We start from the raw sequence: 11,222 nt of genomic DNA on the forward strand, positions 1-11,222 counted from the left end.
ATGTGATTGGAGGAATTTCTTTTCTGGTTCAATTTATTTGGAGTTTCGTAGGTTTCTTGTATGTTTATAGACACCTCTTTCTTTAGGTTAGGGTTTTTTTTCTATTATTTTGTTGAAGATATTTACTGACCCTTGAAGTTGGGAATCCTTACTCTCTTCTACACCTATAATCCTTAGGTTTGAACGTTTTATTGTGTCCTGGGTTTCCTGGATGTTTTGAGTTAGGAGCTTTTAGAATTTGCATTTTCTTTGAGGTTGTGTCAATGTTTTCTATGGAATATTCCACCCCTCAGATACTCTCTTCTATGTCTTGTACTTTATTGATAAGTTTTACATCTATGACTGCTGATCTCTTTCCTTGGCTTTCTATCTCTAGGGTTGTCTCCCTTTGTTATTTCTTTATTGTTTCTATTTCCATTTTAGATCCTGGATTGTTTTGCTAAATTTCTTCACATGTTTTCTTGTATTTTCCTGTGATTCTTTTAGGGATTTTGTATTTCCTCTTTAAGAGCTTCTACTTGTTTACCTGTGTTGTCCTGTATTTCTTTAAGGGGGTTATTTATTACTTTTTTTAATGTCCTCTAACATCATCATGAACTGTGGTTTTAAATCCAAATCTTGCTTTTCTGGTATGTTGGGGTATCCAGGGTTTACTGTGCTGGGGGAACTGGGTTCTGATGATGCCAAGTGTCCTTGGTTTCTGTTTCTTAGATCCTTGTGCTTGCTTCTAGCCATGTGCTTATTTCTGGTGTTAGCTGGTCTTGCTGTTTCTGACAGTGGCTTTACCCTCCAGTAAGCCTGCGTGTCAGCACTCCTGGAGACAGGCTTTCTCCCAGAGGGATCTGTGTACAGAGAGCTGTGGCACAGGATCATCTCTGGGCACAGACAGAAACTGGAAGGATCATGTCCCAGGCTGCTCTCCAGTTTCTGTATCCGGAGGGCTTAGGCTGGGTTCTGCAGAGCAGAAATGGTAGTATTACCTGTGCTCTCAGGTGTGTCAGCACTCCTCAAGACTGACTTTGTTCCTAAGGGATCTGGGTACAGGGAGCTTTGGCACAGATTCAGCTCCTGATGTTGGAAGCAACCAGAAGGATCCTGTCCCAGACTGATCCTAAGTTCCTGTGTCCAAAGGGCTTCAGGTGGGTTTCTCTTGGGCCAGGAATGTGAGTAGAAGTGGTGTTCTTACCTATGCTCTCAGGATTGCCTGCATTTCTGAGAATCCAGCTCTCTCCTGGAGGGATGTCTGTACAGAATGCTGTGTCCATTAGTGCCACACACACTCCAGTAGAGTCTGTGTGACATGAAGTTCTTGTGCTTCGTTTCTATCCAGAACAGAGGACTGTGCCTGGAATGGCTTGGCCTCCTGGAGGTCCCTGGCCGTCTCCCTACAAAAAGATGATGACTGGGGTCTATGCTTGCGGTGGAGGTGCCTTCTGTGTTTTAGCCTTGGTGATCTTAGCAATTGTAGGCCTGTCAACAATATCTGATTTTAAGAATAGAGCAGTGTGGGAAGATGGTCATGTACCATTAGATGTCTCAGCAACTGTAAGTTCAGAGACGGAAACATCTCACACCATCATGATCCTGAAGAATTCAAAGGCTGTGATGAATTCAATTGCTGCACTCATTAGTTCCCAGTGAATAGGAGAGAAATTAACTGCAGTAACTAACAACATGACTGTTCTAGAAAAGCCTTTTCCCCCCTTTTGGGAAAGTTTTGTTTAGCATGATTCAAAATAGTAAGATTCTTTTTAAAAGATTATAGACAAGTTCCAACAAGTTGAACAAACTTATCAAGAGTTAACTATGGTTACAAAAGTTTCCTTATTATTCTGAGGGGCCATAAATATAGAGTTTAAACTTTATTATGACAAAGATAAATGATGAATGCATACCTGGTGCCCAGAAATCTGACAGTATTACTGCAGTTTTTTAAACTATTGTTTGCAGTTGAGAACTGTTTCCTGGCCTGTATGTTTAGCTTTCCTCTCTGCAAGGGACATTTGGTGGGGTAAAGAATAAGAGCTGAATGACTGCCAATTATGATGTTCCTGTTTTAACTGCTTAAATCTATTCCAAGAAGTAAAGCTTCTTACAGCAACACAAAGCTCGAGTTTATGTCTGTCTGTCTCGCCAAATCCATTCTCTACCTGAAATCCAAGCCTTGGACCCTCTACTGACACACTCCCCTGGGTGGTCTGCGGCACATTAGAATATTTTCTATTACTTTTTTTCAGGGGCATGATCTTCATCATGGGACAACAGGGTTTTAATCTTTAAAGTTTTTAATATTTTTATAATTCCTATTAAATAATGAGAAATTATGTCCTCTATTTATTATTGTGAGCAACACAGAATCTTCATACCCCACTGTAGTTCTTTGGTTCAGCATTATTTTACATTCTATAAATTTATTACACAACACATTAACCACATTGACAGTATCTATTTGGGTTTTGTATAAAAACTTTAAAGGCTTCTTTTCCAAAATGATTTTTGTTGGTTTATAAGTAGAGAATTGGCTTTAATTCTTGTCTTGTATATTGAACAATATTTGCTTAATATCACTACTATATGTGTGTGTCCATATGTCTCTGTTCATGCACACAGAGAGAAGAGTGTATCAGGTTTTGAACTTCAGTGAGAACTATCAGACCGTATGAAATACAGATAGTTGTGTTCTTCTTTTTTCCAATTTCTTTCCTTTCCTTGTTTTCTTTACTCATTCTTCCATCTTTCTCTTTCACAATGTTATTTTGTTTTCTTTCTTATGGCGTCTTTCCATTACTGGACTTCTAATACTGGACTTCAGTTTTTTTCTATATTCCTTATCTTAGAATCAGGCTCAATATTACAGCATCATTATGAATTTAGTTAGAAATATGGTGAAATTTTTCTCCTATTTTCAATGGTTGTATATATACACTGATGTAATTTTTGACAATACTGCGTAAATTAATCACCTTGATATTTTTTTATTTATGATTAGGGACTCTTTAACTTTCTCTCTTCTCATACACAAGGCTAATATTTTCTGTTATTTCCCCAGGAGTATTTTAAATCAATATGTAAATTCAAGTTCAGTTTTCTTCTTAAAAATAATGAGCTCAAGTGTTCATATTTTTTCTTTATGTGTTATCCTCTTTTTATTCTGGAGTATACATCCATTGTTATAATGCTTCCCTGTGGAGTTGAGTTTATAGTGAAACTAGATTATGATTTTGATGAATCACAGGTTTTTGTCACTGTAGTAAAATGTATTTTTATAAAAAATAAAGAGAAGTACAGGTGTTATCCTTATAAGTAGATTTTTTTCTGATTATTTATAGAAGTCAATTCAAACTTTATATAGACACAAAGGAAATAGAAGCATGATTATTTTATATTTCTGTGAGAAAAACTTTAACATCTTGGCAAGAAACAGTACATATTTTGAAATTTGTCAAAAGAAGATTATTCAAAATGATAGGCTAATGAATAAAGAATGTTGATAAAAATGATGTGAATTATTTTGGGAGTTTCACATATAACCAAAGAAAACAAAATTAAAATATAGAGGTTAGCTTTTTACAATAGATAGTAAGAGTTTGAGACTACACTGAGCTCTAAAATATAATCACTTAATAATCAACATAATCACTTGGTGAAAGTTTTACATGGACTGACCCTGGACTCTGACCCCATAGGTAGCAATGAATATCCTAGTGAGAGCACCAGTGGAAGGGGAAGCCCTGGGTCCTGCTAAGACTGAACCCCCAGTGAACTAGACTGTTCGGGGGAGGGCGGCAATGGGGGGAGGGTTGGGAGGGGAACACCCATAAGGAAGGGGAGGGGGGAGGGGGATGTTTGCCCGGAAACCGGGAAAGGGAATAACACTCGAAATGTATATAAGAAATACTCAAGTTAATAAAAAAATTGTATATAAGTTGTTACATGAGAGCATTCTTGAATTATAGTACAAGTGATTTGAAGGTAACTTTCAGAAATCATTTCACAGGCAGTAAAATGATAAAAAGCTGAGTACCTCCAACAAGTTTACTTCCACAGTGAACATGAGTTACATAACAGGACAAGACTGCTAAAGTATTAGACAGTGGGTAACCAAGTTGGAAGTTAAGTTAATAAATTATTTATTAGAAAGTTAAAAATGCCTTTTAAAAATTTATGGATTTAACATTCATAAATTTATGCCTGCCCCATCATTGTACAGAGAAGCTTCTCCAGTTGGTCAAGATCAATTTAGCAATGAATTTACATACAGAGTGCCAAAAATTATCCACTCTCAGCCATAGATGGGGTTTACAATTATCTCCCAACTCTCAAGAGACAATGAAGAAATTGAATAGAAATAGATCTACCTGAAGTCTGAGCTATACCACTCCCAGGCATATACCCCCAAAAAGGGCCACCATGCCATAAGGGCACATATTCCACTATGTTCATAACAGCCCTGATTGTGATAACCAGAAGCTGGAAATAACCCAAATGTCCTACAATGAAAGAATGGATACAGAAAAATGTGATTTATTTACACAACAGAATACTATTCAACTATTAAGAACGAGGACATCCTGAGTTTTTCAGGCAAATGGACGGAACTAGAAAATATCATCCCAGGTGAAGTATCTCAGACCCAAAATAACATGTTTGGTAGGTGCTATACCATGTATGTATATATGTATGGTAGGTACAGAATACCCAGGACACAATCCACAGAACTCAAGATGGTTAACTAGCCAAAGGGCCCAAATGAGGATGTTTCAATCCCATTGGAGGGAGAAGAAAGCAGTGGGCAAAGGGAGGGAGTGGGAGAGTGGAAGAGCAAGGGAAAAGGGAAACTGGTGAGGTATTGAGGGGTGGTACCAGGAATGAAGCCCCAAGGGCCAGCAGAATGACCAGCCTTTCATGTCCTCTTAGGAAGTAGTATGGCCTTGTTTGTGAAAACACATTTTAGATCACTTACTTTGTTATGCACAGTATGTTTTTCTAGTTTCCTGTGTTATGTATTTGGAATATCAATTACACATTAAACAATTAATTTGCAAATATTTTCTCCCAATTGTAAAGTTTTCGTTTTATTTATTGGGTTTTTTTTTGTTTTTTTGTTTTTTGCTCAGAGAAATCTTTTATTTAATTGAATCCCTTTGAATACTATTGTTTGCTTTTTGTAAATTTTTGTCTTACTTAAATCTAAAACTAACAGAAATATCACTAAACAACAATAATAACAACAAAACAAACAGCAACAATAAAACACATTTGTCTTCTTTTGACCTTACAATTTTAGAGATTCAGATTTGGCATTCATTATGCTAATTAATTTGGTACATTTTTATATATTCATAGAATGATAATGTGGGGTTTGCTTTAGTTTTCTGCATATGAGAAATATTGGCATTGGTGACAGTTTAAGGGTAGGAGGATCTTAGCTCAGATTCTAAGGATTCTATGTATCATGGCAGTAAATGCAGAGAGGATGTCATGGGGATGGGTCGATGTCCTGTCTACAATAAAAAATATAAGATACTTTTGAAAGATATTGATGAATATAAGTGACAAATTCAAACTCTATTTAAAATGTATTCACTTGTTTTTATGCCAACAAGAGGGGAAGTAAGCACTAGTAATGCAAGTCTGCAACATTAATTGTGTCTCGATATAAAGTTTAACATGATAAACTTATTTTTTAAAACAAACATAAGTAAATTATGTTTAGTACCTACATTTTATCATGGAACGCTTTAAATTGCTACAGAATAAAATATTTTCTAAAGGCTTCTGGTAGAATGTCTTATTTTGTAAACTTTTACAATGTAGTCTTTAACTTGTAAAACTGTATCAATACGAAAATATTAAATTCAGAATTTTATGATGTTCTCCCAGAGGTCCTAGAAGATAATCAAATATAGTTTCATTACTTCACAAAATTGAACTCTACCAAGATTCCTGCTGTTAAGTAATAATAGACTAATTGTGAGTTTCGAGTAGAAAGCCACAGAGAATATTAGTATATGCACAAGAATTTTAACTCTGAAGTTTGAATCTAAACTTTTAGTATAGCTATTAATGTATGTTTATTTAATACTTTATACTCAGTGTTATCTGAAATCTACTATATGTCAAATACATATATACATATACTTCAGGCATATATATATATCTATACATATATATGCGTGTGTGTAATTAAGTTAAATGATTCAAAATTACTTCATACACATGGATATAATCAAAGAAGAATAGAATTATACACGAATCTTTGCATCATTTGTTCTCATGGCTTCCTAGAAACATCTGAACACATTGTGTTCATAAACCTCTCAGGTTCTACATGTTAAATTTTGTTGTATTTAAATGTATTACCTAGTCGTTTTCTTTCCTTCCTTCCTTTTTCCTTTTTTTCCTTCTTTCTTTCTTCCTTCCTTCATTCCTTCCTTTCTTTCTTTTTTTCCCTCTTTTAGCTTCTTATTTATTCTTGGTGGGTTCCACATCATGCAACCCAATCTGAATCATCTGTCCATGCCCTTCCCTTTCCCATCATCTGTTCCCTTCCAAAAGAAAATCAAAAGCAAAAATAAAAATAAAATGTTATCACGGAAGATGTAGTGTGTCACAGTGTGTCTCATAGTATACATTTGCCCACATATATTTACAAACATTTACTAAAAATTGTTTATTGCCATTGAAAGATCCCTGAAGAGAGAGCCTTACTCAAGTCTTGGGAAGTCCTTGTCCCCAGGCACAGAGAGACCATTTTGTATGCAAAGGCGAGTTTTATTATGGAGATCTATTACGGAGATCTCCAGCTGACAAGTATCCCATGCAGGAGACAGAGGTTTCCACCCGAGTGGCTGGGAGAGGGGCTTTTAAAGAAGTCACAAGCTCCAGGAGATGAGGGGATGTCAAAAGGAAATACCAAAAATGACACAAGGGGAAACATCAAAGTCACAGGATTGTTCTTAAGGCTCTAGGGTTTAAATGAGTGGAAAGGTCAAGCTCTCCTTCTCCTAGAACAGATCTGGATTGTTGTCCTTTAGGTAAATGTTTGTCAGAGTTGATGAGGCATCTGCATCTGAAACACATCTGGTGGGGCTTGGCAGGCCGGTTTCCTGGAATACTCTCTCCAGGACACGATGGCTGGAGGGCACAATGGGGGAATTGAACAAACATCACAGTCGGCAGAACAGAACCCATTACTCATTTACTCACATCTGGTGATAACGGAAGTGTCAATGAGTCTGTACCAGTTCTCCTGCATTTTTAACAACCTGTCTTCCTGAGTCAGATCCTGTTACTGAGTTTTGAGCTAATTTAAAACTCTATCTTTCACCATTAGTCATTGTTCTAGTTTGAAGCCTCTGGATTCTATTCTAGTAATCCTGTTTTCATGCTGTATCATGGAAATCACGCAGCTTTGTATCTACAGGAATAGTCCTTTCACTTTCTCTAGCAGTTCCTATATGAGGTACATGTTAGGATCGGCCAACTCAGAGCTCTGGACCTGTGCCTGGGTAGTAGCTGGTCATACTGCCAGCTTCCCTTTACAAACACCATGAAGGTGAGCTCTCCAGCATCTACTTGGCTAACTCACTCAGCGCCACAACTATCAAGATCCAGGGCTAACCTTCCCTCTCAAATCACCTTGGGGCCAGCTTACCTGCACACTTCTCCAGAGGCAGCTCTACTGTGCTGTCCAGGCCAGGTTCAGGACTCTTTCTCCTGAGGGCTTCAGCTAGTGAGGAACAGACCCAGCTCTCTTTCTCTCATGACTCTGGACAAGCTGTCTTGCTTCTATAGATTGCAATGGGGGAGGGAGGAGGCCATCTGCCCTGTCCTCATATGACCTTAATGGCAAGTGTCTCATTTTAATGTTTTAATGAAATATTATTTGGATTAAGTTAGTACTTCACATAAGTCACAGAACAAATGAATAACCCACATTATTTGCCTTTAAATGTATATTTTATTTTGTTGGTATAATTATATAAAAAATCCCATGCATGATAACACTGTGATTTACAGAAAGAACAAAACTAAGTTTTCAAACAAGAGGCTAGCAACTGGAAGATAGTTGAGTGAAGAATGTTCTTGAGATCACAAGCATTCAGATGTAAACTAAAGCCCCAAGTACCCAATAAAATGTAAGAAAAAGGAGATGGTAGGTAGAAAAAGGGAAATCTGAAGAAGCCCGAGAGTCAGATAGCCTGTTTAGATTTTAGAAAATAAAAGAGGTACTACTTCAAGCAGCACAGAAAAAAAAGACCAACACTTGATGTTTTCTTGAAGTACACATTCAAGCCCTAACAAACATGAACTCATTCATACTGGCAAATATACTCACACAGGCATGATGGTAAGATAAAAATAGTGTTCGATGCAAGAGAAATAGTAAGTGATATAAAAAAGCCAATCACCTTTATTTCCTGTTTTATCTATTGTATGGTAAACGTTAACAACAATTTTGAAAGCATGTACGGGTAATACTTGGAGAGGTGTAAATAGTAATTGATCAATAACAACAGTGTTCATAATATCTATATATATTTTAAATGGGTTGTGAAGTAAATCTAACAAAAAATTGTGAACTTGACTTGATATGATCATTGGTTTTAATAATTTTTAATGTTGCCCATATTTCATTAAACTGATTCATTGCTTTAAAAGTTTTTCTTTAATTTTCTAGTGTATGGCCAATATTCTTTTTTTTCAAGCATAACGAAATAGAATTTAATACTCTTAAATGCAAAGGTAAAAACAGCAAACACAAAAAAGCAAAAGAAAATTAACACAACAGAACCCCAAATGTCAAGGCAGTTATGAAGAGAACTTTGAGGGTTAATCCTTAAAACTACAAATCAAAGGTTTTTTTAATAGATAATTGATAAGAAGAACTTTTCTGCTGAGTGTCCATACAAAAGAAAAATTTCAAAGCAAAAATCTAAGATTGGAAATATTCTAGTGCTCACAATAAGAGATGTTAGAAATACAATGTTCAAATGTTTCTGTGTCATTAAAAAACAGAGCAGTCGTACATTTAAGCTAGGTTAAATGCTCTTGGAAACTCGGGAAATTGCATGAACAACAGTGTCTGATGTGTGGGCACCGTGCATGCAATGTGTGGACAGACTCTCAGGATGTCAGAAGAGTGGGTCATCTTCAGGCATGCTTGGAGCTCAGGCTTGACTCTGGAATATACTGAAGCTGCCCTGAAACTCTGGTCTGTTCTCTCTGGTGTCTGGGCTTACAAAACTCCTTTGTGTCTCTGGAGAGACTGGCTCAGCCCAACACATGGAACCTCTTCCCACCTTCCCTTGCGGGGGCCCCAGAGTATGGACCCTTCTGCTGCTCCTAACACCACAGAGCTGGGACTGAGTGGGCAGGGGGCAGCTGTGGACTGCTGCGGAGGGCAAATCTCGTGTCAACTAAGGCAGAGATTGCTTAAAATTATGAAGCACGTTGAGAAAAAAAAAAACCACACTCCCCATCTATCTAACATCTTTAGGTTAAGAACTAAAACTAAAGAAATTAAGAAAAAAATAATTCTTTTGTTGTTGTTCTGTTTTAAATCCAGTCTGTTTTATCAAATAAATCAGGTGTTAGACAGTCTTAGAAGTAAAATCATGCTTCAGTTCTACCACCATCAGGAGTGACTGGTTAGTCAATGCAGTCTTCTTAGTTTCACTTTAATATATGGTTTAAAGGAAATAACTTAAGAAACTTAAAATTTGTCTAACATTTGTAGGATTTCCTGCATTTGAACATGTTGGTTGCATCCCAAAGTATAAAACCTTTGTACTTCTCATTTAGACTAAAATAAACACTTGTAAAATTTGACACAAAATGAGTTGTGCACTAAAAAAAATTCAACTTCTTCACTCTTAATTATATATTCCATACAAAAAAGAAAATAGAAAAGAAAAAAAGGAAAAGAAAAAAGCATGAGCGAGTTTTTTGTGGGAGTTGTTAGTTTTGAAGGGAATCTGTAAAATTTTGTCTCCCGAGTGGTTAGTTGTTCAGAACTGCTATGGTCATTGACGTTTCTTCATTGTTTGTCATGGTCACAAAACCAAGCCCTTTGCACTTGTTAGTGTTGAAATCTTGAATCACTTCCACATTGGTAATTGCAGCAAATGGACCAAACATCTGCCACAGGATCCCCTCCCTCATCAGCATCTTGCCCATATTTGTATATGAAGATATACCAGCCTGAGGAAGCATTGCTGGGGACAGAGTGATCTATACCCACAAGGGAGGCCTGGTGGTGCGCAGGGCCTCCAAACCTTCTAGCAGGTGAGTGGCACAGCTGCGAGAGGAGAGCCTATTCTTATTCTGGTTGGGATTGGCTGTGATCAAACTTCACTGTGATGGGCTCGGAGGAATTGCGGGTTTATGACCATTGAAACTGGTAATTGCCTCTTCTGCTTCAGACCATTTGTCAAACCGGATAAAGAAAACCCCTCTGGACAAACCTCTGATCCACAAGGACTCTGGAGTTGATGATTTGCCCAAACCAAGAAAACATATCTTCCACATCCTTCTGAGTCATGGTCTTTGGGAGCCCACGGATGCACATGTTGGCATCTTTAATGAACTCTGAGCTGAACTGGGGCAAGCATATGAAACCTTAATGGTTTTGGCATTGAGTCTCAAGCCATTCAGTGTGCTGATGCTTTCTCTGTATCCTTTGCAGTCCCATAGTACACAAAGCCGTAGCCCAAGCTGTGCCCTACAACTTTATCCTGAATAAGCTTTGCAGATTCAACTTCGCCAATGCTGCTGAACAGACTCCGTAGTTCCTCCTGGGTCAAGTTCTGAGGGAGGTAGTCAACAATTAAAGTTGTTCTCCTAATATCATCTCTGCAGTCTTCTGCCACATGATCTTCATAACCATTAGACATTGTATTATTTAAAAACCTGAGCACGGGCAGGAAGGCCAGGGATTCTGCTCCAGTGCTGGTGGCACGGTGATAATGGCTCTGTATGGCCTAGGTAGCGGTAGTGGCAGATGCAGAGTAGTAGCTGTGACCACCGGGTTGGGGACGGCTGCGGCTCATGGCCAATATTATTAAAGATTATAAATATTTATAAGTTTAAATCATTATATGGTGCATATTAATGGGAAGAAAGAACTATTACAAAGTATAGTTTAATATTAATTTATAAATAATTAAAATATATTTTTAATCAATAATTTTAACAAATGATATTTAATAAATACAATC

General features: G+C 37.2%; 1 pseudogene; it reads right to left on the reverse strand.

The window, feature by feature from the left end:
* Positions 1 to 9,241: 9,241 nt before the first annotated feature.
* Elavl1-ps1 (ELAV like RNA binding protein 1, pseudogene 1) lies at positions 9,242 to 10,898 on the reverse strand (annotated as a pseudogene).
* Positions 10,899 to 11,222: the final 324 nt, after the last annotated feature.

Source organism: Rattus norvegicus, chromosome 7, assembly GCF_036323735.1.
Source record: "Rattus norvegicus strain BN/NHsdMcwi chromosome 7, GRCr8, whole genome shotgun sequence".
In the NCBI taxonomy this organism is placed as follows: domain Eukaryota; kingdom Metazoa; phylum Chordata; class Mammalia; order Rodentia; family Muridae; genus Rattus; species Rattus norvegicus.